The sequence below is a fragment of the Schistocerca americana genome, unplaced genomic scaffold (assembly GCF_021461395.2).
Source record: "Schistocerca americana isolate TAMUIC-IGC-003095 unplaced genomic scaffold, iqSchAmer2.1 HiC_scaffold_119, whole genome shotgun sequence".
NCBI classification, from domain to species: Eukaryota; Metazoa; Arthropoda; class Insecta; order Orthoptera; family Acrididae; genus Schistocerca; species Schistocerca americana.
Genome location: NW_025725253.1, coordinates 520,454 through 546,400, shown reverse-complemented (window position 1 = coordinate 546,400; position 25,947 = coordinate 520,454). Strand labels below are relative to the sequence as shown.

General features: G+C 49.3%; 23 non-coding genes across 23 annotated transcripts; all 23 read left to right on the top strand.

The window, feature by feature from the left end:
- Positions 1-95: 95 nt before the first annotated feature.
- Positions 96-214, top strand: LOC124563102. The gene has a single exon (XR_006969890.1). It is a non-coding gene; the product is annotated as a 5S ribosomal RNA (ribosomal RNA).
- Positions 215-1,249: 1,035 nt separating this feature from the next.
- LOC124563101 lies at positions 1,250-1,368 on the top strand. The gene has a single exon (XR_006969889.1). It is a non-coding gene; the product is annotated as a 5S ribosomal RNA (ribosomal RNA).
- Positions 1,369-2,408: 1,040 nt separating this feature from the next.
- LOC124563099 lies at positions 2,409-2,527 on the top strand. The gene has a single exon (XR_006969887.1). It is a non-coding gene; the product is annotated as a 5S ribosomal RNA (ribosomal RNA).
- A 1,038-nt stretch (positions 2,528-3,565) lies between these two features.
- LOC124563098 lies at positions 3,566-3,684 on the top strand. Its single transcript, XR_006969886.1, has one exon. It is a non-coding gene; the product is annotated as a 5S ribosomal RNA (ribosomal RNA).
- A 1,038-nt stretch (positions 3,685-4,722) lies between these two features.
- On the top strand, positions 4,723-4,841 carry LOC124563096. Its single transcript, XR_006969885.1, has one exon. It is a non-coding gene; the product is annotated as a 5S ribosomal RNA (ribosomal RNA).
- A 1,033-nt stretch (positions 4,842-5,874) lies between these two features.
- On the top strand, positions 5,875-5,993 carry LOC124563095. The gene has a single exon (XR_006969884.1). It is a non-coding gene; the product is annotated as a 5S ribosomal RNA (ribosomal RNA).
- A 1,039-nt stretch (positions 5,994-7,032) lies between these two features.
- LOC124563094 lies at positions 7,033-7,151 on the top strand. The gene has a single exon (XR_006969883.1). It is a non-coding gene; the product is annotated as a 5S ribosomal RNA (ribosomal RNA).
- Positions 7,152-8,189: 1,038 nt separating this feature from the next.
- On the top strand, positions 8,190-8,308 carry LOC124563093. Its single transcript, XR_006969882.1, has one exon. It is a non-coding gene; the product is annotated as a 5S ribosomal RNA (ribosomal RNA).
- Positions 8,309-9,339: 1,031 nt separating this feature from the next.
- On the top strand, positions 9,340-9,458 carry LOC124563092. The gene has a single exon (XR_006969881.1). It is a non-coding gene; the product is annotated as a 5S ribosomal RNA (ribosomal RNA).
- Positions 9,459-10,497: 1,039 nt separating this feature from the next.
- Positions 10,498-10,616, top strand: LOC124563091. The gene has a single exon (XR_006969880.1). It is a non-coding gene; the product is annotated as a 5S ribosomal RNA (ribosomal RNA).
- Positions 10,617-11,654: 1,038 nt separating this feature from the next.
- On the top strand, positions 11,655-11,773 carry LOC124563090. Its single transcript, XR_006969879.1, has one exon. It is a non-coding gene; the product is annotated as a 5S ribosomal RNA (ribosomal RNA).
- A 1,036-nt stretch (positions 11,774-12,809) lies between these two features.
- LOC124563089 lies at positions 12,810-12,928 on the top strand. Its single transcript, XR_006969878.1, has one exon. It is a non-coding gene; the product is annotated as a 5S ribosomal RNA (ribosomal RNA).
- Positions 12,929-13,966: 1,038 nt separating this feature from the next.
- On the top strand, positions 13,967-14,085 carry LOC124563087. Its single transcript, XR_006969876.1, has one exon. It is a non-coding gene; the product is annotated as a 5S ribosomal RNA (ribosomal RNA).
- Positions 14,086-15,119: 1,034 nt separating this feature from the next.
- LOC124563085 lies at positions 15,120-15,238 on the top strand. The gene has a single exon (XR_006969875.1). It is a non-coding gene; the product is annotated as a 5S ribosomal RNA (ribosomal RNA).
- A 1,039-nt stretch (positions 15,239-16,277) lies between these two features.
- On the top strand, positions 16,278-16,396 carry LOC124563084. The gene has a single exon (XR_006969874.1). It is a non-coding gene; the product is annotated as a 5S ribosomal RNA (ribosomal RNA).
- Positions 16,397-17,434: 1,038 nt separating this feature from the next.
- On the top strand, positions 17,435-17,553 carry LOC124563083. The gene has a single exon (XR_006969873.1). It is a non-coding gene; the product is annotated as a 5S ribosomal RNA (ribosomal RNA).
- A 1,034-nt stretch (positions 17,554-18,587) lies between these two features.
- On the top strand, positions 18,588-18,706 carry LOC124563082. Its single transcript, XR_006969872.1, has one exon. It is a non-coding gene; the product is annotated as a 5S ribosomal RNA (ribosomal RNA).
- Positions 18,707-19,744: 1,038 nt separating this feature from the next.
- On the top strand, positions 19,745-19,863 carry LOC124563080. Its single transcript, XR_006969870.1, has one exon. It is a non-coding gene; the product is annotated as a 5S ribosomal RNA (ribosomal RNA).
- Positions 19,864-20,898: 1,035 nt separating this feature from the next.
- Positions 20,899-21,017, top strand: LOC124563079. Its single transcript, XR_006969869.1, has one exon. It is a non-coding gene; the product is annotated as a 5S ribosomal RNA (ribosomal RNA).
- A 1,035-nt stretch (positions 21,018-22,052) lies between these two features.
- Positions 22,053-22,171, top strand: LOC124563078. Its single transcript, XR_006969868.1, has one exon. It is a non-coding gene; the product is annotated as a 5S ribosomal RNA (ribosomal RNA).
- A 1,039-nt stretch (positions 22,172-23,210) lies between these two features.
- LOC124563077 lies at positions 23,211-23,329 on the top strand. The gene has a single exon (XR_006969867.1). It is a non-coding gene; the product is annotated as a 5S ribosomal RNA (ribosomal RNA).
- A 1,034-nt stretch (positions 23,330-24,363) lies between these two features.
- Positions 24,364-24,482, top strand: LOC124563076. The gene has a single exon (XR_006969866.1). It is a non-coding gene; the product is annotated as a 5S ribosomal RNA (ribosomal RNA).
- A 1,038-nt stretch (positions 24,483-25,520) lies between these two features.
- On the top strand, positions 25,521-25,639 carry LOC124563073. Its single transcript, XR_006969864.1, has one exon. It is a non-coding gene; the product is annotated as a 5S ribosomal RNA (ribosomal RNA).
- The last annotated feature ends 308 nt before the right edge of the window (positions 25,640-25,947 follow it).

The following is a 25,947-nucleotide window of genomic DNA, read 5'->3' as shown; positions in this document are numbered from 1 at the left end:
AAGAATGCGGCTGCTTTCGACCGAAAAGTGTGATTTTGTGTGTGTTGGGATAAGAACCGAATGCGAATTCCGCCATGCGCCTACATCATCTGGGCGCCAACGGCCATACCATGTTGAGTACACCGGTTCTCGTCCGATCACCGAAGTTAAGCAACATCGGGCGTGGTTAGTACTTGGATGGGTGACCACCTGGGAACACCACGTGCTGTTGGCTCCCTTTCATTTACTTTTTTTTTTTTTATACCGCCTTCTTTCCATACCACCGTTCTGTTGTGACAAAGATTCTTGCTTAAGCATTTTAATCTACTGTAATGACCATAAGGTGCGAAATTGCAGTAAATATCTCAGTTTGAGGGAGAATGTGCTAACCAAGTTCGCTAGGAAGTCTTTGAAAACGACAAAACAGTACGAATCGGCAGATGTGTTCTGAAATACGTCAGCGCCTGTTGTTGTATAGCGGTGTACAATTCCTACTTCGATATGTAATTATAAATTTATTCCTTAGTCGTCTCGTCTCGTCTCGTCATCTCCTGCAGACGTTTCTTGTGCTTGCGCTGTTATATGGGCCACGACCCGAGCGGCAGCGAGCGGCAGTCGAGCAAAGTCGGGACAAGTCGGGACGGGGACAGGGACAGGGATAGGAAAGGTGCTAATGCACTGCAAATTACGCAAACACCTCGTCTGAAGCGAGGCGAGGCGAGGCGAGGAAGCTCACATCGCCAGCAGTGGCGCCCTCCAACAAGACTCTGCCACACCCCGCACAGGCCATACGCCGGTCGGCCGCGCGCCAGCCCTCCTGCGCTGGACACCAGGGACAAGATGCGTCTTCCGCGAGTGTCGAAGGCTGCACGCGCCAAGCGGATGACAGGAGGTGCAACGAGAAGCTGCGCGTCTCACACACACGGCGGCGCGCCCGCTAATTCGGCAGTCGCTCTGCTGGCACGTCGGATTGCGGAAGGAAGTGCTTACAATTACAATTCTGTTCGTGTTTTATGTTGTAAAGTTGTTAGCTTGTAACGATGTAATGTTAATAAATAAATTTATAAATCTCACAACAAAAAAAAAAAAAAAAATACACGAAGCGCGTCCTTCCGGCTCATAAGTTTTGGAACTCAGGATTGCGTTCGCGCCAACGTGACAAATTGTCAATAAAAAAGAATGCGGCTGCTTTCGACCGAAAAGTGTGATTTTGTGTGTGTTGGGATAAGAACCGAATGCGAATTCCGCCATGCGCCTACATCATCTGGGCGCCAACGGCCATACCATGTTGAGTACACCGGTTCTCGTCCGATCACCGAAGTTAAGCAACATCGGGCGTGGTTAGTACTTGGATGGGTGACCACCTGGGAACACCACGTGCTGTTGGCTCCCTTTCATTTACTTTTTTTTTTTTTTTATACCGCCTTCTTTCCATACCACCGTTCTGTTGTGACAAAGATTCTTGCTTAAGCATTTTAATCTACTGTAATGACCATAAGGTGCGAAATTGCAGTAAATATCTCAGTTTGAGGGAGAATGTGCTAACCAAGTTCGCCAGGAAGTCTTTGAAAACGACAAAACAGTACGAATCGGCAGATGTGTTCTGAAATACGTCAGCGCCTGTTGTTGTATAGCGGTGTACAATTCCTACTTCGATATGTAATTATAAATTTATTCCTTAGTCGTCTCGTCTCGTCTCGTCATCTCCTGCAGACGTTTCTTGTGCTTGCGCTGTTATATGGGCCACGACCCGAGCGGCAGCGAGCGGCAGTCGAGCAAAGTCGGGACAAGTCGGGACGGGGACAGGGACAGGGATAGGAAAGGTGCTAATGCACTGCAAATTACGCAAACACCTCGTCTGAAGCGAGGCGAGGCGAGGCGAGGAAGCTCACATCGCCAGCAGTGGCGCCCTCCAACAAGACTCTGCCACACCCCGCACAGGCCATACGCCGGTCGGCCGCGCGCCAGCCCTCCTGCGCTGGACACCAGGGACAAGATGCGTCTTCCGCGAGTGTCGAAGGCTGCACGCGCCAAGCGGATGACAGGAGGTGCAACGAGAAGCTGCGCGTCTCACACACACGGCGGCGCGCCCGCTAATTCGGCAGTCGCTCTGCTGGCACGTCGGATTGCGGAAGGAAGTGCTTACAATTACAATTCTGTTCGTGTTTTATGTTGTAAAGTTGTTAGCTTGTAACGATGTAATGTTAATAAATAAATTTATAAATCTCACAACAAAAAAAAAAAAAAAAAAAAAACACGAAGCGCGTCCTTCCGGCTCATAAGTTTTGGAACTCAGGATTGCGTTCGCGCCAACGTGACAAATTGTCAATAAAAAAGAATGCGGCTGCTTTCGACCGAAAAGTGTGATTTTGTGTGTGTTGGGATAAGAACCGAATGCGAATTCCGCCATGCGCCTACATCATCTGGGCGCCAACGGCCATACCATGTTGAGTACACCGGTTCTCGTCCGATCACCGAAGTTAAGCAACATCGGGCGTGGTTAGTACTTGGATGGGTGACCACCTGGGAACACCACGTGCTGTTGGCTCCCTTTCATTTACTTTTTTTTTTTTTATACCGCCTTCTTTCCATACCACCGTTCTGTTGTGACAAAGATTCTTGCTTAAGCATTTTAATCTACTGTAATGACCATAAGGTGCGAAATTGCAGTAAATATCTCAGTTTGAGGGAGAATGTGCTAACCAAGTTCGCTAGGAAGTCTTTGAAAACGACAAAACAGTACGAATCGGCAGATGTGTTCTGAAATACGTCAGCGCCTGTTGTTGTATAGCGGTGTACAATTCCTACTTCGATATGTAATTATAAATTTATTCCTTAGTCGTCTCGTCTCGTCTCGTCATCTCCTGCAGACGTTTCTTGTGCTTGCGCTGTTATATGGGCCACGACCCGAGCGGCAGCGAGCGGCAGTCGAGCAAAGTCGGGACAAGTCGGGACGGGGACAGGGACAGGGATAGGAAAGGTGCTAATGCACTGCAAATTACGCAAACACCTCGTCTGAAGCGAGGCGAGGCGAGGCGAGGAAGCTCACATCGCCAGCAGTGGCGCCCTCCAACAAGACTCTGCCACACCCCGCACAGGCCATACGCCGGTCGGCCGCGCGCCAGCCCTCCTGCGCTGGACACCAGGGACAAGATGCGTCTTCCGCGAGTGTCGAAGGCTGCACGCGCCAAGCGGATGACAGGAGGTGCAACGAGAAGCTGCGCGTCTCACACACACGGCGGCGCGCCCGCTAATTCGGCAGTCGCTCTGCTGGCACGTCGGATTGCGGAAGGAAGTGCTTACAATTACAATTCTGTTCGTGTTTTATGTTGTAAAGTTGTTAGCTTGTAACGATGTAATGTTAATAAATAAATTTATAAATCTCACAACAAAAAAAAAAAAAAAAAAAAAACACGAAGCGCGTCCTTCCGGCTCATAAGTTTTGGAACTCAGGATTGCGTTCGCGCCAACGTGACAAATTGTCAATAAAAAAGAATGCGGCTGCTTTCGACCGAAAAGTGTGATTTTGTGTGTGTTGGGATAAGAACCGAATGCGAATTCCGCCATGCGCCTACATCATCTGGGCGCCAACGGCCATACCATGTTGAGTACACCGGTTCTCGTCCGATCACCGAAGTTAAGCAACATCGGGCGTGGTTAGTACTTGGATGGGTGACCACCTGGGAACACCACGTGCTGTTGGCTCCCTTTCATTTACTTTTTTTTTTTTTATACCGCCTTCTTTCCATACCACCGTTCTGTTGTGACAAAGATTCTTGCTTAAGCATTTTAATCTACTGTAATGACCATAAGGTGCGAAATTGCAGTAAATATCTCAGTTTGAGGGAGAATGTGCTAACCAAGTTCGCTAGGAAGTCTTTGAAAACGACAAAACAGTACGAATCGGCAGATGTGTTCTGAAATACGTCAGCGCCTGTTGTTGTATAGCGGTGTACAATTCCTACTTCGATATGTAATTATAAATTTATTCCTTAGTCGTCTCGTCTCGTCTCGTCATCTCCTGCAGACGTTTCTTGTGCTTGCGCTGTTATATGGGCCACGACCCGAGCGGCAGCGAGCGGCAGTCGAGCAAAGTCGGGACAAGTCGGGACGGGGACAGGGACAGGGATAGGAAAGGTGCTAATGCACTGCAAATTACGCAAACACCTCGTCTGAAGCGAGGCGAGGCGAGGCGAGGAAGCTCACATCGCCAGCAGTGGCGCCCTCCAACAAGACTCTGCCACACCCCGCACAGGCCATACGCCGGTCGGCCGCGCGCCAGCCCTCCTGCGCTGGACACCAGGGACAAGATGCGTCTTCCGCGAGTGTCGAAGGCTGCACGCGCCAAGCGGATGACAGGAGGTGCAACGAGAAGCTGCGCGTCTCACACACACGGCGGCGCGCCCGCTAATTCGGCAGTCGCTCTGCTGGCACGTCGGATTGCGGAAGGAAGTGCTTACAATTACAATTCTGTTCGTGTTTTATGTTGTAAAGTTGTTAGCTTGTAACGATGTAATGTTAATAAATAAATTTATAAATCTCACAACAAAAAAAAAAAAAAAAAAAAAACACGAAGCGCGTCCTTCCGGCTCATAAGTTTTGGAACTCAGGATTGCGTTCGCGCCAACGTGACAAATTGTCAATAAAAAAGAATGCGGCTGCTTTCGACCGAAAAGTGTGATTTTGTGTGTGTTGGGATAAAAACCGAATGCGAATTCCGCCATGCGCCTACATCATCTGGGCGCCAACGGCCATACCATGTTGAGTACACCGGTTCTCGTCCGATCACCGAAGTTAAGCAACATCGGGCGTGGTTAGTACTTGGATGGGTGACCACCTGGGAACACCACGTGCTGTTGGCTCCCTTTCATTTACTTTTTTTTTTTTTATACCGCCTTCTTTCCATACCACCGTTCTGTTGTGACAAAGATTCTTGCTTAAGCATTTTAATCTACTGTAATGACCATAAGGTGCGAAATTGCAGTAAATATCTCAGTTTGAGGGAGAATGTGCTAACCAAGTTCGCTAGGAAGTCTTTGAAAACGACAAAACAGTACGAATCGGCAGATGTGTTCTGAAATACGTCAGCGCCTGTTGTTGTATAGCGGTGTACAATTCCTACTTCGATATGTAATTATAAATTTATTCCTTAGTCGTCTCGTCTCGTCTCGTCATCTCCTGCAGACGTTTCTTGTGCTTGCGCTGTTATATGGGCCACGACCCGAGCGGCAGCGAGCGGCAGTCGAGCAAAGTCGGGACAAGTCGGGACGGGGACAGGGACAGGGATAGGAAAGGTGCTAATGCACTGCAAATTACGCAAACACCTCGTCTGAAGCGAGGCGAGGCGAGGCGAGGAAGCTCACATCGCCAGCAGTGGCGCCCTCCAACAAGACTCTGCCACACCCCGCACAGGCCATACGCCGGTCGGCCGCGCGCCAGCCCTCCTGCGCTGGACACCAGGGACAAGATGCGTCTTCCGCGAGTGTCGAAGGCTGCACGCGCCAAGCGGATGACAGGAGGTGCAACGAGAAGCTGCGCGTCTCACACACACGGCGGCGCGCCCGCTAATTCGGCAGTCGCTCTGCTGGCACGTCGGATTGCGGAAGGAAGTGCTTACAATTACAATTCTGTTCGTGTTTTATGTTGTAAAGTTGTTAGCTTGTAACGATGTAATGTTAATAAATAAATTTATAAATCTCACAACAAAAAAAAAAAAAAATACACGAAGCGCGTCCTTCCGGCTCATAAGTTTTGGAACTCAGGATTGCGTTCGCGCCAACGTGACAAATTGTCAATAAAAAAGAATGCGGCTGCTTTCGACCGAAAAGTGTGATTTTGTGTGTGTTGGGATAAGAACCGAATGCGAATTCCGCCATGCGCCTACATCATCTGGGCGCCAACGGCCATACCATGTTGAGTACACCGGTTCTCGTCCGATCACCGAAGTTAAGCAACATCGGGCGTGGTTAGTACTTGGATGGGTGACCACCTGGGAACACCACGTGCTGTTGGCTCCCTTTCATTTACTTTTTTTTTTTTTATACCGCCTTCTTTCCATACCACCGTTCTGTTGTGACAAAGATTCTTGCTTAAGCATTTTAATCTACTGTAATGACCATAAGGTGCGAAATTGCAGTAAATATCTCAGTTTGAGGGAGAATGTGCTAACCAAGTTCGCTAGGAAGTCTTTGAAAACGACAAAACAGTACGAATCGGCAGATGTGTTCTGAAATACGTCAGCGCCTGTTGTTGTATAGCGGTGTACAATTCCTACTTCGATATGTAATTATAAATTTATTCCTTAGTCGTCTCGTCTCGTCTCGTCATCTCCTGCAGACGTTTCTTGTGCTTGCGCTGTTATATGGGCCACGACCCGAGCGGCAGCGAGCGGCAGTCGAGCAAAGTCGGGACAAGTCGGGACGGGGACAGGGACAGGGATAGGAAAGGTGCTAATGCACTGCAAATTACGCAAACACCTCGTCTGAAGCGAGGCGAGGCGAGGCGAGGAAGCTCACATCGCCAGCAGTGGCGCCCTCCAACAAGACTCTGCCACACCCCGCACAGGCCATACGCCGGTCGGCCGCGCGCCAGCCCTCCTGCGCTGGACACCAGGGACAAGATGCGTCTTCCGCGAGTGTCGAAGGCTGCACGCGCCAAGCGGATGACAGGAGGTGCAACGAGAAGCTGCGCGTCTCACACACACGGCGGCGCGCCCGCTAATTCGGCAGTCGCTCTGCTGGCACGTCGGATTGCGGAAGGAAGTGCTTACAATTACAATTCTGTTCGTGTTTTATGTTGTAAAGTTGTTAGCTTGTAACGATGTAATGTTAATAAATAAATTTATAAATCTCACAACAAAAAAAAAAAAAAAAAAAAATACACGAAGCGCGTCCTTCCGGCTCATAAGTTTTGGAACTCAGGATTGCGTTCGCGCCAACGTGACAAATTGTCAATAAAAAAGAATGCGGCTGCTTTCGACCGAAAAGTGTGATTTTGTGTGTGTTGGGATAAGAACCGAATGCGAATTCCGCCATGCGCCTACATCATCTGGGCGCCAACGGCCATACCATGTTGAGTACACCGGTTCTCGTCCGATCACCGAAGTTAAGCAACATCGGGCGTGGTTAGTACTTGGATGGGTGACCACCTGGGAACACCACGTGCTGTTGGCTCCCTTTCATTTACTTTTTTTTTTTTTATACCGCCTTCTTTCCATACCACCGTTCTGTTGTGACAAAGATTCTTGCTTAAGCATTTTAATCTACTGTAATGACCATAAGGTGCGAAATTGCAGTAAATATCTCAGTTTGAGGGAGAATGTGCTAACCAAGTTCGCTAGGAAGTCTTTGAAAACGACAAAACAGTACGAATCGGCAGATGTGTTCTGAAATACGTCAGCGCCTGTTGTTGTATAGCGGTGTACAATTCCTACTTCGATATGTAATTATAAATTTATTCCTTAGTCGTCTCGTCTCGTCTCGTCATCTCCTGCAGACGTTTCTTGTGCTTGCGCTGTTATATGGGCCACGACCCGAGCGGCAGCGAGCGGCAGTCGAGCAAAGTCGGGACAAGTCGGGACGGGGACAGGGACAGGGATAGGAAAGGTGCTAATGCACTGCAAATTACGCAAACACCTCGTCTGAAGCGAGGCGAGGCGAGGCGAGGAAGCTCACATCGCCAGCAGTGGCGCCCTCCAACAAGACTCTGCCACACCCCGCACAGGCCATACGCCGGTCGGCCGCGCGCCAGCCCTCCTGCGCTGGACACCAGGGACAAGATGCGTCTTCCGCGAGTGTCGAAGGCTGCACGCGCCAAGCGGATGACAGGAGGTGCAACGAGAAGCTGCGCGTCTCACACACACGGCGGCGCGCCCGCTAATTCGGCAGTCGCTCTGCTGGCACGTCGGATTGCGGAAGGAAGTGCTTACAATTACAATTCTGTTCGTGTTTTATGTTGTAAAGTTGTTAGCTTGTAACGATGTAATGTTAATAAATAAATTTATAAATCTCACAACAAAAAAAAAAAAAAAAAAAATACACGAAGCGCGTCCTTCCGGCTCATAAGTTTTGGAACTCAGGATTGCGTTCGCGCCAACGTGACAAATTGTCAATAAAAAAGAATGCGGCTGCTTTCGACCGAAAAGTGTGATTTTGTGTGTGTTGGGATAAGAACCGAATGCGAATTCCGCCTTGCGCCTACATCATCTGGGCGCCAACGGCCATACCATGTTGAGTACACCGGTTCTCGTCCGATCACCGAAGTTAAGCAACATCGGGCGTGGTTAGTACTTGGATGGGTGACCACCTGGGAACACCACGTGCTGTTGGCTCCCTTTCATTTACTTTTTTTTTTATACCGCCCTCTTTCCATACCACCGTTCTGTTGTGACAAAGATTCTTGCTTAAGCATTTTAATCTACTGTAATGACCATAAGGTGCGAAATTGCAGTAAATATCTCAGTTTGAGGGAGAATGTGCTAACCAAGTTCGCTAGGAAGTCTTTGAAAACGACAAAACAGTACGAATCGGCAGATGTGTTCTGAAATACGTCAGCGCCTGTTGTTGTATAGCGGTGTACAATTCCTACTTCGATATGTAATTATAAATTTATTCCTTAGTCGTCTCGTCTCGTCTCGTCATCTCCTGCAGACGTTTCTTGTGCTTGCGCTGTTATATGGGCCACGACCCGAGCGGCAGCGAGCGGCAGTCGAGCAAAGTCGGGACAAGTCGGGACGGGGACAGGGACAGGGATAGGAAAGGTGCTAATGCACTGCAAATTACGCAAACACCTCGTCTGAAGCGAGGCGAGGCGAGGCGAGGAAGCTCACATCGCCAGCAGTGGCGCCCTCCAACAAGACTCTGCCACACCCCGCACAGGCCATACGCCGGTCGGCCGCGCGCCAGCCCTCCTGCGCTGGACACCAGGGACAAGATGCGTCTTCCGCGAGTGTCGAAGGCTGCACGCGCCAAGCGGATGACAGGAGGTGCAACGAGAAGCTGCGCGTCTCACACACACGGCGGCGCGCCCGCTAATTCGGCAGTCGCTCTGCTGGCACGTCGGATTGCGGAAGGAAGTGCTTACAATTACAATTCTGTTCGTGTTTTATGTTGTAAAGTTGTTAGCTTGTAACGATGTAATGTTAATAAATAAATTTATAAATCTCACAACAAAAAAAAAAAAAAAATACACGAAGCGCGTCCTTCCGGCTCATAAGTTTTGGAACTCAGGATTGCGTTCGCGCCAACGTGACAAATTGTCAATAAAAAAGAATGCGGCTGCTTTCGACCGAAAAGTGTGATTTTGTGTGTGTTGGGATAAGAACCGAATGCGAATTCCGCCATGCGCCTACATCATCTGGGCGCCAACGGCCATACCATGTTGAGTACACCGGTTCTCGTCCGATCACCGAAGTTAAGCAACATCGGGCGTGGTTAGTACTTGGATGGGTGACCACCTGGGAACACCACGTGCTGTTGGCTCCCTTTCATTTACTTTTTTTTTTTTTATACCGCCTTCTTTCCATACCACCGTTCTGTTGTGACAAAGATTCTTGCTTAAGCATTTTAATCTACTGTAATGACCATAAGGTGCGAAATTGCAGTAAATATCTCAGTTTGAGGGAGAATGTGCTAACCAAGTTCGCTAGGAAGTCTTTGAAAACGACAAAACAGTACGAATCGGCAGATGTGTTCTGAAATACGTCAGCGCCTGTTGTTGTATAGCGGTGTACAATTCCTACTTCGATATGTAATTATAAATTTATTCCTTAGTCGTCTCGTCTCGTCTCGTCATCTCCTGCAGACGTTTCTTGTGCTTGCGCTGTTATATGGGCCACGACCCGAGCGGCAGCGAGCGGCAGTCGAGCAAAGTCGGGACAAGTCGGGACGGGGACAGGGACAGGGATAGGAAAGGTGCTAATGCACTGCAAATTACGCAAACACCTCGTCTGAAGCGAGGCGAGGCGAGGCGAGGAAGCTCACATCGCCAGCAGTGGCGCCCTCCAACAAGACTCTGCCACACCCCGCACAGGCCATACGCCGGTCGGCCGCGCGCCAGCCCTCCTGCGCTGGACACCAGGGACAAGATGCGTCTTCCGCGAGTGTCGAAGGCTGCACGCGCCAAGCGGATGACAGGAGGTGCAACGAGAAGCTGCGCGTCTCACACACACGGCGGCGCGCCCGCTAATTCGGCAGTCGCTCTGCTGGCACGTCGGATTGCGGAAGGAAGTGCTTACAATTACAATTCTGTTCGTGTTTTATGTTGTAAAGTTGTTAGCTTGTAACGATGTAATGTTAATAAATAAATTTATAAATCTCACAACAAAAAAAAAAAAAAAAAAAAATACACGAAGCGCGTCCTTCCGGCTCATAAGTTTTGGAACTCAGGATTGCGTTCGCGCCAACGTGACAAATTGTCAATAAAAAAGAATGCGGCTGCTTTCGACCGAAAAGTGTGATTTTGTGTGTGTTGGGATAAGAACCGAATGCGAATTCCGCCATGCGCCTACATCATCTGGGCGCCAACGGCCATACCATGTTGAGTACACCGGTTCTCGTCCGATCACCGAAGTTAAGCAACATCGGGCGTGGTTAGTACTTGGATGGGTGACCACCTGGGAACACCACGTGCTGTTGGCTCCCTTTCATTTACTTTTTTTTTTTTTATACCGCCTTCTTTCCATACCACCGTTCTGTTGTGACAAAGATTCTTGCTTAAGCATTTTAATCTACTGTAATGACCATAAGGTGCGAAATTGCAGTAAATATCTCAGTTTGAGGGAGAATGTGCTAACCAAGTTCGCTAGGAAGTCTTTGAAAACGACAAAACAGTACGAATCGGCAGATGTGTTCTGAAATACGTCAGCGCCTGTTGTTGTATAGCGGTGTACAATTCCTACTTCGATATGTAATTATAAATTTATTCCTTAGTCGTCTCGTCTCGTCTCGTCATCTCCTGCAGACGTTTCTTGTGCTTGCGCTGTTATATGGGCCACGACCCGAGCGGCAGCGAGCGGCAGTCGAGCAAAGTCGGGACAAGTCGGGACGGGGACAGGGACAGGGATAGGAAAGGTGCTAATGCACTGCAAATTACGCAAACACCTCGTCTGAAGCGAGGCGAGGCGAGGCGAGGAAGCTCACATCGCCAGCAGTGGCGCCCTCCAACAAGACTCTGCCACACCCCGCACAGGCCATACGCCGGTCGGCCGCGCGCCAGCCCTCCTGCGCTGGACACCAGGGACAAGATGCGTCTTCCGCGAGTGTCGAAGGCTGCACGCGCCAAGCGGATGACAGGAGGTGCAACGAGAAGCTGCGCGTCTCACACACACGGCGGCGCGCCCGCTAATTCGGCAGTCGCTCTGCTGGCACGTCGGATTGCGGAAGGAAGTGCTTACAATTACAATTCTGTTCGTGTTTTATGTTGTAAAGTTGTTAGCTTGTAACGATGTAATGTTAATAAATAAATTTATAAATCTCACAACAAAAAAAAAAAAAAAAAAAATACACGAAGCGCGTCCTTCCGGCTCATAAGTTTTGGAACTCAGGATTGCGTTCGCGCCAACGTGACAAATTGTCAATAAAAAAGAATGCGGCTGCTTTCGACCGAAAAGTGTGATTTTGTGTGTGTTGGGATAAGAACCGAATGCGAATTCCGCCTTGCGCCTACATCATCTGGGCGCCAACGGCCATACCATGTTGAGTACACCGGTTCTCGTCCGATCACCGAAGTTAAGCAACATCGGGCGTGGTTAGTACTTGGATGGGTGACCACCTGGGAACACCACGTGCTGTTGGCTCCCTTTCATTTACTTTTTTTTTTATACCGCCCTCTTTCCATACCACCGTTCTGTTGTGACAAAGATTCTTGCTTAAGCATTTTAATCTACTGTAATGACCATAAGGTGCGAAATTGCAGTAAATATCTCAGTTTGAGGGAGAATGTGCTAACCAAGTTCGCTAGGAAGTCTTTGAAAACGACAAAACAGTACGAATCGGCAGATGTGTTCTGAAATACGTCAGCGCCTGTTGTTGTATAGCGGTGTACAATTCCTACTTCGATATGTAATTATAAATTTATTCCTTAGTCGTCTCGTCTCGTCTCGTCATCTCCTGCAGACGTTTCTTGTGCTTGCGCTGTTATATGGGCCACGACCCGAGCGGCAGCGAGCGGCAGTCGAGCAAAGTCGGGACAAGTCGGGACGGGGACAGGGACAGGGATAGGAAAGGTGCTAATGCACTGCAAATTACGCAAACACCTCGTCTGAAGCGAGGCGAGGCGAGGCGAGGAAGCTCACATCGCCAGCAGTGGCGCCCTCCAACAAGACTCTGCCACACCCCGCACAGGCCATACGCCGGTCGGCCGCGCGCCAGCCCTCCTGCGCTGGACACCAGGGACAAGATGCGTCTTCCGCGAGTGTCGAAGGCTGCACGCGCCAAGCGGATGACAGGAGGTGCAACGAGAAGCTGCGCGTCTCACACACACGGCGGCGCGCCCGCTAATTCGGCAGTCGCTCTGCTGGCACGTCGGATTGCGGAAGGAAGTGCTTACAATTACAATTCTGTTCGTGTTTTATGTTGTAAAGTTGTTAGCTTGTAACGATGTAATGTTAATAAATAAATTTATAAATCTCACAACAAAAAAAAAAAAAAAAAAAAATACACGAAGCGCGTCCTTCCGGCTCATAAGTTTTGGAACTCAGGATTGCGTTCGCGCCAACGTGACAAATTGTCAATAAAAAAGAATGCGGCTGCTTTCGACCGAAAAGTGTGATTTTGTGTGTGTTGGGATAAGAACCGAATGCGAATTCCGCCATGCGCCTACATCATCTGGGCGCCAACGGCCATACCATGTTGAGTACACCGGTTCTCGTCCGATCACCGAAGTTAAGCAACATCGGGCGTGGTTAGTACTTGGATGGGTGACCACCTGGGAACACCACGTGCTGTTGGCTCCCTTTCATTTACTTTTTTTTTTTTTATACCGCCTTCTTTCCATACCACCGTTCTGTTGTGACAAAGATTCTTGCTTAAGCATTTTAATCTACTGTAATGACCATAAGGTGCGAAATTGCAGTAAATATCTCAGTTTGAGGGAGAATGTGCTAACCAAGTTCGCTAGGAAGTCTTTGAAAACGACAAAACAGTACGAATCGGCAGATGTGTTCTGAAATACGTCAGCGCCTGTTGTTGTATAGCGGTGTACAATTCCTACTTCGATATGTAATTATAAATTTATTCCTTAGTCGTCTCGTCTCGTCTCGTCATCTCCTGCAGACGTTTCTTGTGCTTGCGCTGTTATATGGGCCACGACCCGAGCGGCAGCGAGCGGCAGTCGAGCAAAGTCGGGACAAGTCGGGACGGGGACAGGGACAGGGATAGGAAAGGTGCTAATGCACTGCAAATTACGCAAACACCTCGTCTGAAGCGAGGCGAGGCGAGGCGAGGAAGCTCACATCGCCAGCAGTGGCGCCCTCCAACAAGACTCTGCCACACCCCGCACAGGCCATACGCCGGTCGGCCGCGCGCCAGCCCTCCTGCGCTGGACACCAGGGACAAGATGCGTCTTCCGCGAGTGTCGAAGGCTGCACGCGCCAAGCGGATGACAGGAGGTGCAACGAGAAGCTGCGCGTCTCACACACACGGCGGCGCGCCCGCTAATTCGGCAGTCGCTCTGCTGGCACGTCGGATTGCGGAAGGAAGTGCTTACAATTACAATTCTGTTCGTGTTTTATGTTGTAAAGTTGTTAGCTTGTAACGATGTAATGTTAATAAATAAATTTATAAATCTCACAACAAAAAAAAAAAAAAAAAAAATACACGAAGCGCGTCCTTCCGGCTCATAAGTTTTGGAACTCAGGATTGCGTTCGCGCCAACGTGACAAATTGTCAATAAAAAAGAATGCGGCTGCTTTCGACCGAAAAGTGTGATTTTGTGTGTGTTGGGATAAGAACCGAATGCGAATTCCGCCTTGCGCCTACATCATCTGGGCGCCAACGGCCATACCATGTTGAGTACACCGGTTCTCGTCCGATCACCGAAGTTAAGCAACATCGGGCGTGGTTAGTACTTGGATGGGTGACCACCTGGGAACACCACGTGCTGTTGGCTCCCTTTCATTTACTTTTTTTTTTATACCGCCCTCTTTCCATACCACCGTTCTGTTGTGACAAAGATTCTTGCTTAAGCATTTTAATCTACTGTAATGACCATAAGGTGCGAAATTGCAGTAAATATCTCAGTTTGAGGGAGAATGTGCTAACCAAGTTCGCTAGGAAGTCTTTGAAAACGACAAAACAGTACGAATCGGCAGATGTGTTCTGAAATACGTCAGCGCCTGTTGTTGTATAGCGGTGTACAATTCCTACTTCGATATGTAATTATAAATTTATTCCTTAGTCGTCTCGTCTCGTCTCGTCATCTCCTGCAGACGTTTCTTGTGCTTGCGCTGTTATATGGGCCACGACCCGAGCGGCAGCGAGCGGCAGTCGAGCAAAGTCGGGACAAGTCGGGACGGGGACAGGGACAGGGATAGGAAAGGTGCTAATGCACTGCAAATTACGCAAACACCTCGTCTGAAGCGAGGCGAGGCGAGGCGAGGAAGCTCACATCGCCAGCAGTGGCGCCCTCCAACAAGACTCTGCCACACCCCGCACAGGCCATACGCCGGTCGGCCGCGCGCCAGCCCTCCTGCGCTGGACACCAGGGACAAGATGCGTCTTCCGCGAGTGTCGAAGGCTGCACGCGCCAAGCGGATGACAGGAGGTGCAACGAGAAGCTGCGCGTCTCACACACACGGCGGCGCGCCCGCTAATTCGGCAGTCGCTCTGCTGGCACGTCGGATTGCGGAAGGAAGTGCTTACAATTACAATTCTGTTCGTGTTTTATGTTGTAAAGTTGTTAGCTTGTAACGATGTAATGTTAATAAATAAATTTATAAATCTCACAAAAAAAAAAAAAAAAAAAAAATACACGAAGCGCGTCCTTCCGGCTCATAAGTTTTGGAACTCAGGATTGCGTTCGCGCCAACGTGACAAATTGTCAATAAAAAAGAATGCGGCTGCTTTCGACCGAAAAGTGTGATTTTGTGTGTGTTGGGATAAGAACCGAATGCGAATTCCGCCATGCGCCTACATCATCTGGGCGCCAACGGCCATACCATGTTGAGTACACCGGTTCTCGTCCGATCACCGAAGTTAAGCAACATCGGGCGTGGTTAGTACTTGGATGGGTGACCACCTGGGAACACCACGTGCTGTTGGCTCCCTTTCATTTACTTTTTTTTTTTTTATACCGCCTTCTTTCCATACCACCGTTCTGTTGTGACAAAGATTCTTGCTTAAGCATTTTAATCTACTGTAATGACCATAAGGTGCGAAATTGCAGTAAATATCTCAGTTTGAGGGAGAATGTGCTAACCAAGTTCGCTAGGAAGTCTTTGAAAACGACAAAACAGTACGAATCGGCAGATGTGTTCTGAAATACGTCAGCGCCTGTTGTTGTATAGCGGTGTACAATTCCTACTTCGATATGTAATTATAAATTTATTCCTTAGTCGTCTCGTCTCGTCTCGTCATCTCCTGCAGACGTTTCTTGTGCTTGCGCTGTTATATGGGCCACGACCCGAGCGGCAGCGAGCGGCAGTCGAGCAAAGTCGGGACAAGTCGGGACGGGGACAGGGACAGGGATAGGAAAGGTGCTAATGCACTGCAAATTACGCAAACACCTCGTCTGAAGCGAGGCGAGGCGAGGCGAGGAAGCTCACATCGCCAGCAGTGGCGCCCTCCAACAAGACTCTGCCACACCCCGCACAGGCCATACGCCGGTCGGCCGCGCGCCAGCCCTCCTGCGCTGGACACCAGGGACAAGATGCGTCTTCCGCGAGTGTCGAAGGCTGCACGCGCCAAGCGGATGACAGGAGGTGCAACGAGAAGCTGCGCGTCTCACACACACGGCGGCGCGCCCGCTAATTCGGCAGTCGCTCTGCTGGCACGTCGGATTGCGGAAGGAAGTGCTTACAATTACAATTCTGTTCGTGTTTTATGTTGTAAAGTTGTTAGCTTGTAACGATGTAATGTTAATAAATAAATTTATAAATCTCACAACAAAAAAAAAAAAAAAAAAAAATACACGAAGCGCGTCCTTCCGGCTCATAAGTTTTGGAACTCAGGATTGCGTTCGCGCCAACGTGACAAATTGTCAATAAAAAAGAATGCGGCTGCTTTCGACCGAAAAGTGTGATTTTGTGTGTGTTGGGATAAGAACCGAATGCGAATTCCGCCATGCGCCTACATCATCTGGGCGCCAACGGCCATACCATGTTGAGTACACCGGTTCTCGTCCGATCACCGAAGTTAAGCAACATCGGGCGTGGTTAGTACTTGGATGGGTGACCACCTGGGAACACCACGTGCTGTTGGCTCCCTTTCATTTACTTTTTTTTTTTTTATACCGCCTTCTTTCCATACCACCGTTCTGTTGTGACAAAGATTCTTGCTTAAGCATTTTAATCTACTGTAATGACCATAAGGTGCGAAATTGCAGTAAATATCTCAGTTTGAGGGAGAATGTGCTAACCAAGTTCGCTAGGAAGTCTTTGAAAACGACAAAACAGTACGAATCGGCAGATGTGTTCTGAAATACGTCAGCGCCTGTTGTTGTATAGCGGTGTACAATTCCTACTTCGATATGTAATTATAAATTTATTCCTTAGTCGTCTCGTCTCGTCTCGTCATCTCCTGCAGACGTTTCTTGTGCTTGCGCTGTTATATGGGCCACGACCCGAGCGGCAGCGAGCGGCAGTCGAGCAAAGTCGGGACAAGTCGGGACGGGGACAGGGACAGGGATAGGAAAGGTGCTAATGCACTGCAAATTACGCAAACACCTCGTCTGAAGCGAGGCGAGGCGAGGCGAGGAAGCTCACATCGCCAGCAGTGGCGCCCTCCAACAAGACTCTGCCACACCCCGCACAGGCCATACGCCGGTCGGCCGCGCGCCAGCCCTCCTGCGCTGGACACCAGGGACAAGATGCGTCTTCCGCGAGTGTCGAAGGCTGCACGCGCCAAGCGGATGACAGGAGGTGCAACGAGAAGCTGCGCGTCTCACACACACGGCGGCGCGCCCGCTAATTCGGCAGTCGCTCTGCTGGCACGTCGGATTGCGGAAGGAAGTGCTTACAATTACAATTCTGTTCGTGTTTTATGTTGTAAAGTTGTTAGCTTGTAACGATGTAATGTTAATAAATAAATTTATAAATCTCACAACAAAAAAAAAAAAAAAAAAAATACACGAAGCGCGTCCTTCCGGCTCATAAGTTTTGGAACTCAGGATTGCGTTCGCGCCAACGTGACAAATTGTCAATAAAAAAGAATGCGGCTGCTTTCGACCGAAAAGTGTGATTTTGTGTGTGTTGGGATAAGAACCGAATGCGAATTCCGCCTTGCGCCTACATCATCTGGGCGCCAACGGCCATACCATGTTGAGTACACCGGTTCTCGTCCGATCACCGAAGTTAAGCAACATCGGGCGTGGTTAGTACTTGGATGGGTGACCACCTGGGAACACCACGTGCTGTTGGCTCCCTTTCATTTACTTTTTTTTTTATACCGCCCTCTTTCCATACCACCGTTCTGTTGTGACAAAGATTCTTGCTTAAGCATTTTAATCTACTGTAATGACCATAAGGTGCGAAATTGCAGTAAATATCTCAGTTTGAGGGAGAATGTGCTAACCAAGTTCGCTAGGAAGTCTTTGAAAACGACAAAACAGTACGAATCGGCAGATGTGTTCTGAAATACGTCAGCGCCTGTTGTTGTATAGCGGTGTACAATTCCTACTTCGATATGTAATTATAAATTTATTCCTTAGTCGTCTCGTCTCGTCTCGTCATCTCCTGCAGACGTTTCTTGTGCTTGCGCTGTTATATGGGCCACGACCCGAGCGGCAGCGAGCGGCAGTCGAGCAAAGTCGGGACAAGTCGGGACGGGGACAGGGACAGGGATAGGAAAGGTGCTAATGCACTGCAAATTACGCAAACACCTCGTCTGAAGCGAGGCGAGGCGAGGCGAGGAAGCTCACATCGCCAGCAGTGGCGCCCTCCAACAAGACTCTGCCACACCCCGCACAGGCCATACGCCGGTCGGCCGCGCGCCAGCCCTCCTGCGCTGGACACCAGGGACAAGATGCGTCTTCCGCGAGTGTCGAAGGCTGCACGCGCCAAGCGGATGACAGGAGGTGCAACGAGAAGCTGCGCGTCTCACACACACGGCGGCGCGCCCGCTAATTCGGCAGTCGCTCTGCTGGCACGTCGGATTGCGGAAGGAAGTGCTTACAATTACAATTCTGTTCGTGTTTTATGTTGTAAAGTTGTTAGCTTGTAACGATGTAATGTTAATAAATAAATTTATAAATCTCACAAAAAAAAAAAAAAAAAAAAAATACACGAAGCGCGTCCTTCCGGCTCATAAGTTTTGGAACTCAGGATTGCGTTCGCGCCAACGTGACAAATTGTCAATAAAAAAGAATGCGGCTGCTTTCGACCGAAAAGTGTGATTTTGTGTGTGTTGGGATAAGAACCGAATGCGAATTCCGCCATGCGCCTACATCATCTGGGCGCCAACGGCCATACCATGTTGAGTACACCGGTTCTCGTCCGATCACCGAAGTTAAGCAACATCGGGCGTGGTTAGTACTTGGATGGGTGACCACCTGGGAACACCACGTGCTGTTGGCTCCCTTTCATTTACTTTTTTTTTTTTTATACCGCCTTCTTTCCATACCACCGTTCTGTTGTGACAAAGATTCTTGCTTAAGCATTTTAATCTACTGTAATGACCATAAGGTGCGAAATTGCAGTAAATATCTCAGTTTGAGGGAGAATGTGCTAACCAAGTTCGCTAGGAAGTCTTTGAAAACGACAAAACAGTACGAATCGGCAGATGTGTTCTGAAATACGTCAGCGCCTGTTGTTGTATAGCGGTGTACAATTCCTACTTCGATATGTAATTATAAATTTATTCCTTAGTCGTCTCGTCTCGTCTCGTCATCTCCTGCAGACGTTTCTTGTGCTTGCGCTGTTATATGGGCCACGACCCGAGCGGCAGCGAGCGGCAGTCGAGCAAAGTCGGGACAAGTCGGGACGGGGACAGGGACAGGGATAGGAAAGGTGCTAATGCACTGCAAATTACGCAAACACCTCGTCTGAAGCGAGGCGAGGCGAGGCGAGGAAGCTCACATCGCCAGCAGTGGCGCCCTCCAACAAGACTCTGCCACACCCCGCACAGGCCATACGCCGGTCGGCCGCGCGCCAGCCCTCCTGCGCTGGACACCAGGGACAAGATGCGTCTTCCGCGAGTGTCGAAGGCTGCACGCGCCAAGCGGATGACAGGAGGTGCAACGAGAAGCTGCGCGTCTCACACACACGGCGGCGCGCCCGCTAATTCGGCAGTCGCTCTGCTGGCACGTCGGATTGCGGAAGGAAGTGCTTACAATTACAATTCTGTTCGTGTTTTATGTTGTAAAGTTGTTAGCTTGTAACGATGTAATGTTAATAAATAAATTTATAAATCTCACAACAAAAAAAAAAAAAAAAAAAATACACGAAGCGCGTCCTTCCGGCTCATAAGTTTTGGAACTCAGGATTGCGTTCGCGCCAACGTGACAAATTGTCAATAAAAAAGAATGCGGCTGCTTTCGACCGAAAAGTGTGATTTTGTGTGTGTTGGGATAAGAACCGAATGCGAATTCCGCCTTGCGCCTACATCATCTGGGCGCCAACGGCCATACCATGTTGAGTACACCGGTTCTCGTCCGATCACCGAAGTTAAGCAACATCGGGCGTGGTTAGTACTTGGATGGGTGACCACCTGGGAACACCACGTGCTGTTGGCTCCCTTTCATTTACTTTTTTTTTTATACCGCCCTCTTTCCATACCACCGTTCTGTTGTGACAAAGATTCTTGCTTAAGCATTTTAATCTACTGTAATGACCATAAGGTGCGAAATTGCAGTAAATATCTCAGTTTGAGGGAGAATGTGCTAACCAAGTTCGCTAGGAAGTCTTTGAAAACGACAAAACAGTACGAATCGGCAGATGTGTTCTGAAATACGTCAGCGCCTGTTGTTGTATAGCGGTGTACAATTCCTACTTCGATATGTAATTATAAATTTATTCCTTAGTCGTCTCGTCTCGTCTCGTCATCTCCTGCAGACGTTTCTTGTGCTTGCGCTGTTATATGGGCCACGACCCGAGCGGCAGCGAGCGGCAGTCGAGCAAAGTCGGGACAAGTCGGGACGGGGACAGGGACAGGGATAGGAAAGGTGCTAATGCACTGCAAATTACGCAAACACCTCGTCTGAAGCGAGGCGAGGCGAGGCGAGGAAGCTCACATCGCCAGCAGTGGCGCCCTCCAACAAGACTCTGCCACACCCCGCACAGGCCATACGCCGGTCGGCCGCGCGCCAGCCCTCCTGCGCTGGACACCAGGGACAAGATGCGTCTTCCGCGAGTGTCGAAGGCTGCACGCGCCAAGCGGATGACAGGAGGTGCAACGAGAAGCTGCGCGTCTCACACACACGGCGGCGCGCCCGCTAATTCGGCAGTCGCTCTGCTGGCACGTCGGATTGCGGAAGGAAGTGCTTACAATTACAATTCTGTTCGTGTTTTATGTTGTAAAGTTGTTAGCTTGTAACGATGTAATGTTAATAAATAAATTTATAAATCTCACAACAAAAAAAAAAAAAAAAAAAATACACGAAGCGCGTCCTTCCGGCTCATAAGTTTTGGAACTCAGGATTGCGTTCGCGCCAACGTGACAAATTGTCAATAAAAAAGAATGCGGCTGCTTTCGACCGAAAAGTGTGATTTTGTGTGTGTTGGGATAAGAACCGAATGCGAATTCCGCCTTGCGCCTACATCATCTGGGCGCCAACGGCCATACCATGTTGAGTACACCGGTTCTCGTCCGATCACCGAAGTTAAGCAACATCGGGCGTGGTTAGTACTTGGATGGGTGACCACCTGGGAACACCACGTGCTGTTGGCTCCCTTTCATTTACTTTTTTTTTTATACCGCCCTCTTTCCATACCACCGTTCTGTTGTGACAAAGATTCTTGCTTAAGCATTTTAATCTACTGTAATGACCATAAGGTGCGAAATTGCAGTAAATATCTCAGTTTGAGGGAGAATGTGCTAACCAAGTTCGCTAGGAAGTCTTTGAAAACGACAAAACAGTACGAATCGGCAGATGTGTTCTGAAATACGTCAGCGCCTGTTGTTGTATAGCGGTGTACAATTCCTACTTCGATATGTAATTATAAATTTATTCCTTAGTCGTCTCGTCTCGTCTCGTCATCTCCTGCAGACGTTTCTTGTGCTTGCGCTGTTATATGGGCCACGACCCGAGCGGCAGCGAGCGGCAGTCGAGCAAAGTCGGGACAAGTCGGGACGGGGACAGGGACAGGGATAGGAAAGGTGCTAATGCACTGCAAATTACGCAAACACCTCGTCTGAAGCGAGGCGAGGCGAGGCGAGGAAGCTCACATCGCCAGCAGTGGCGCCCTCCAACAAGACTCTGCCACACCCCGCACAGGCCATACGCCGGTCGGCCGCGCGCCAGCCCTCCTGCGCTGGACACCAGGGACAAGATGCGTCTTCCGCGAGTGTCGAAGGCTGCACGCGCCAAGCGGATGACAGGAGGTGCAACGAGAAGCTGCGCGTCTCACACACACGGCGGCGCGCCCGCTAATTCGGCAGTCGCTCTGCTGGCACGTCGGATTGCGGAAGGAAGTGCTTACAATTACAATTCTGTTCGTGTTTTATGTTGTAAAGTTGTTAGCTTGTAACGATGTAATGTTAATAAATAAATTTATAAATCTCACAAAAAAAAAAAAAAAAAAAAAAATACACGAAGCGCGTCCTTCCGGCTCATAAGTTTTGGAACTCAGGATTGCGTTCGCGCCAACGTGACAAATTGTCAATAAAAAAGAATGCGGCTGCTTTCGACCGAAAAGTGTGATTTTGTGTGTGTTGGGATAAGAACCGAATGCGAATTCCGCCATGCGCCTACATCATCTGGGCGCCAACGGCCATACCATGTTGAGTACACCGGTTCTCGTCCGATCACCGAAGTTAAGCAACATCGGGCGTGGTTAGTACTTGGATGGGTGACCACCTGGGAACACCACGTGCTGTTGGCTCCCTTTCATTTACTTTTTTTTTTTTTATACCGCCTTCTTTCCATACCACCGTTCTGTTGTGACAAAGATTCTTGCTTAAGCATTTTAATCTACTGTAATGACCATAAGGTGCGAAATTGCAGTAAATATCTCAGTTTGAGGGAGAATGTGCTAACCAAGTTCGCTAGGAAGTCTTTGAAAACGACAAAACAGTACGAATCGGCAGATGTGTTCTGAAATACGTCAGCGCCTGTTGTTGTATAGCGGTGTACAATTCCTACTTCGATATGTAATTATAAATTTATTCCTTAGTCGTCTCGTCTCGTCTCGTCATCTCCTGCAGACGTTTCTTGTGCTTGCGCTGTTATATGGGCCACGACCCGAGCGGCAGCGAGCGGCAGTCGAGCAAAGTCGGGACAAGTCGGGACGGGGACAGGGACAGGGATAGGAAAGGTGCTAATGCACTGCAAATTACGCAAACACCTCGTCTGAAGCGAGGCGAGGCGAGGCGAGGAAGCTCACATCGCCAGCAGTGGCGCCCTCCAACAAGACTCTGCCACACCCCGCACAGGCCATACGCCGGTCGGCCGCGCGCCAGCCCTCCTGCGCTGGACACCAGGGACAAGATGCGTCTTCCGCGAGTGTCGAAGGCTGCACGCGCCAAGCGGATGACAGGAGGTGCAACGAGAAGCTGCGCGTCTCACACACACGGCGGCGCGCCCGCTAATTCGGCAGTCGCTCTGCTGGCACGTCGGATTGCGGAAGGAAGTGCTTACAATTACAATTCTGTTCGTGTTTTATGTTGTAAAGTTGTTAGCTTGTAACGATGTAATGTTAATAAATAAATTTATAAATCTCACAACAAAAAAAAAAAAAAAAAAAAATACACGAAGCGCGTCCTTCCGGCTCATAAGTTTTGGAACTCAGGATTGCGTTCGCGCCAACGTGACAAATTGTCAATAAAAAAGAATGCGGCTGCTTTCGACCGAAAAGTGTGATTTTGTGTGTGTTGGGATAAGAACCGAATGCGAATTCCGCCTTGCGCCTACATCATCTGGGCGCCAACGGCCATACCATGTTGAGTACACCGGTTCTCGTCCGATCACCGAAGTTAAGCAACATCGGGCGTGGTTAGTACTTGGATGGGTGACCACCTGGGAACACCACGTGCTGTTGGCTCCCTTTCATTTACTTTTTTTTTTATACCGCCCTCTTTCCATACCACCGTTCTGTTGTGACAAAGATTCTTGCTTAAGCATTTTAATCTACTGTAATGACCATAAGGTGCGAAATTGCAGTAAATATCTCAGTTTGAGGGAGAATGTGCTAACCAAGTTCGCTAGGAAGTCTTTGAAAACGACAAAACAGTACGAATCGGCAGATGTGTTCTGAAATACGTCAGCGCCTGTTGTTGTATAGCGGTGTACAATTCCTACTTCGATATGTAATTATAAATTTATTCCTTAGTCGTCTCGTCTCGTCTCGTCATCTCCTGCAGACGTTTCTTGTGCTTGCGCTGTTATATGGGCCACGACCCGAGCGGCAGCGAGCGGCAGTCGAGCAAAGTCGGGACAAGTCGGGACGGGGACAGGGACAGGGATAGGAAAGGTGCTAATGCACTGCAAATTACGCAAACACCTCGTCTGAAGCGAGGCGAGGCGAGGCGAGGAAGCTCACATCGCCAGCAGTGGCGCCCTCCAACAAGACTCTGCCACACCCCGCACAGGCCATACGCCGGTCGGCCGCGCGCCAGCCCTCCTGCGCTGGACACCAGGGACAAGATGCGTCTTCCGCGAGTGTCGAAGGCTGCACGCGCCAAGCGGATGACAGGAGGTGCAACGAGAAGCTGCGCGTCTCACACACACGGCGGCGCGCCCGCTAATTCGGCAGTCGCTCTGCTGGCACGTCGGATTGCGGAAGGAAGTGCTTACAATTACAATTCTGTTCGTGTTTTATGTTGTAAAGTTGTTAGCTTGTAACGATGTAATGTTAATAAATAAATTTATAAATCTCACAAAAAAAAAAAAAAAAAAAAAATACACGAAGCGCGTCCTTCCGGCTCATAAGTTTTGGAACTCAGGATTGCGTTCGCGCCAACGTGACAAATTGTCAATAAAAAAGAATGCGGCTGCTTTCGACCGAAAAGTGTGATTTTGTGTGTGTTGGGATAAGAACCGAATGCGAATTCCGCCATGCGCCTACATCATCTGGGCGCCAACGGCCATACCATGTTGAGTACACCGGTTCTCGTCCGATCACCGAAGTTAAGCAACATCGGGCGTGGTTAGTACTTGGATGGGTGACCACCTGGGAACACCACGTGCTGTTGGCTCCCTTTCATTTACTTTTTTTTTTTTTATACCGCCTTCTTTCCATACCACCGTTCTGTTGTGACAAAGATTCTTGCTTAAGCATTTTAATCTACTGTAATGACCATAAGGTGCGAAATTGCAGTAAATATCTCAGTTTGAGGGAGAATGTGCTAACCAAGTTCGCTAGGAAGTCTTTGAAAACGACAAAACAGTACGAATCGGCAGATGTGTTCTGAAATACGTCAGCGCCTGTTGTTGTATAGCGGTGTACAATTCCTACTTCGATATGTAATTATAAATTTATTCCTTAGTCGTCTCGTCTCGTCTCGTCATCTCCTGCAGACGTTTCTTGTGCTTGCGCTGTTATATGGGCCACGACCCGAGCGGCAGCGAGCGGCAGTCGAGCAAAGTCGGGACAAGTCGGGACGGGGACAGGGACAGGGATAGGAAAGGTGCTAATGCACTGCAAATTACGCAAACACCTCGTCTGAAGCGAGGCGAGGCGAGGCGAGGAAGCTCACATCGCCAGCAGTGGCGCCCTCCAACAAGACTCTGCCACACCCCGCACAGGCCATACGCCGGTCGGCCGCGCGCCAGCCCTCCTGCGCTGGACACCAGGGACAAGATGCGTCTTCCGCGAGTGTCGAAGGCTGCACGCGCCAAGCGGATGACAGGAGGTGCAACGAGAAGCTGCGCGTCTCACACACACGGCGGCGCGCCCGCTAATTCGGCAGTCGCTCTGCTGGCACGTCGGATTGCGGAAGGAAGTGCTTACAATTACAATTCTGTTCGTGTTTTATGTTGTAAAGTTGTTAGCTTGTAACGATGTAATGTTAATAAATAAATTTATAAATCTCACAACAAAAAAAAAAAAAAAAAAAATACACGAAGCGCGTCCTTCCGGCTCATAAGTTTTGGAACTCAGGATTGCGTTCGCGCCAACGTGACAAATTGTCAATAAAAAAGAATGCGGCTGCTTTCGACCGAAAAGTGTGATTTTGTGTGTGTTGGGATAAGAACCGAATGCGAATTCCGCCTTGCGCCTACATCATCTGGGCGCCAACGGCCATACCATGTTGAGTACACCGGTTCTCGTCCGATCACCGAAGTTAAGCAACATCGGGCGTGGTTAGTACTTGGATGGGTGACCACCTGGGAACACCACGTGCTGTTGGCTCCCTTTCATTTACTTTTTTTTTTATACCGCCCTCTTTCCATACCACCGTTCTGTTGTGACAAAGATTCTTGCTTAAGCATTTTAATCTACTGTAATGACCATAAGGTGCGAAATTGCAGTAAATATCTCAGTTTGAGGGAGAATGTGCTAACCAAGTTCGCTAGGAAGTCTTTGAAAACGACAAAACAGTACGAATCGGCAGATGTGTTCTGAAATACGTCAGCGCCTGTTGTTGTATAGCGGTGTACAATTCCTACTTCGATATGTAATTATAAATTTATTCCTTAGTCGTCTCGTCTCGTCTCGTC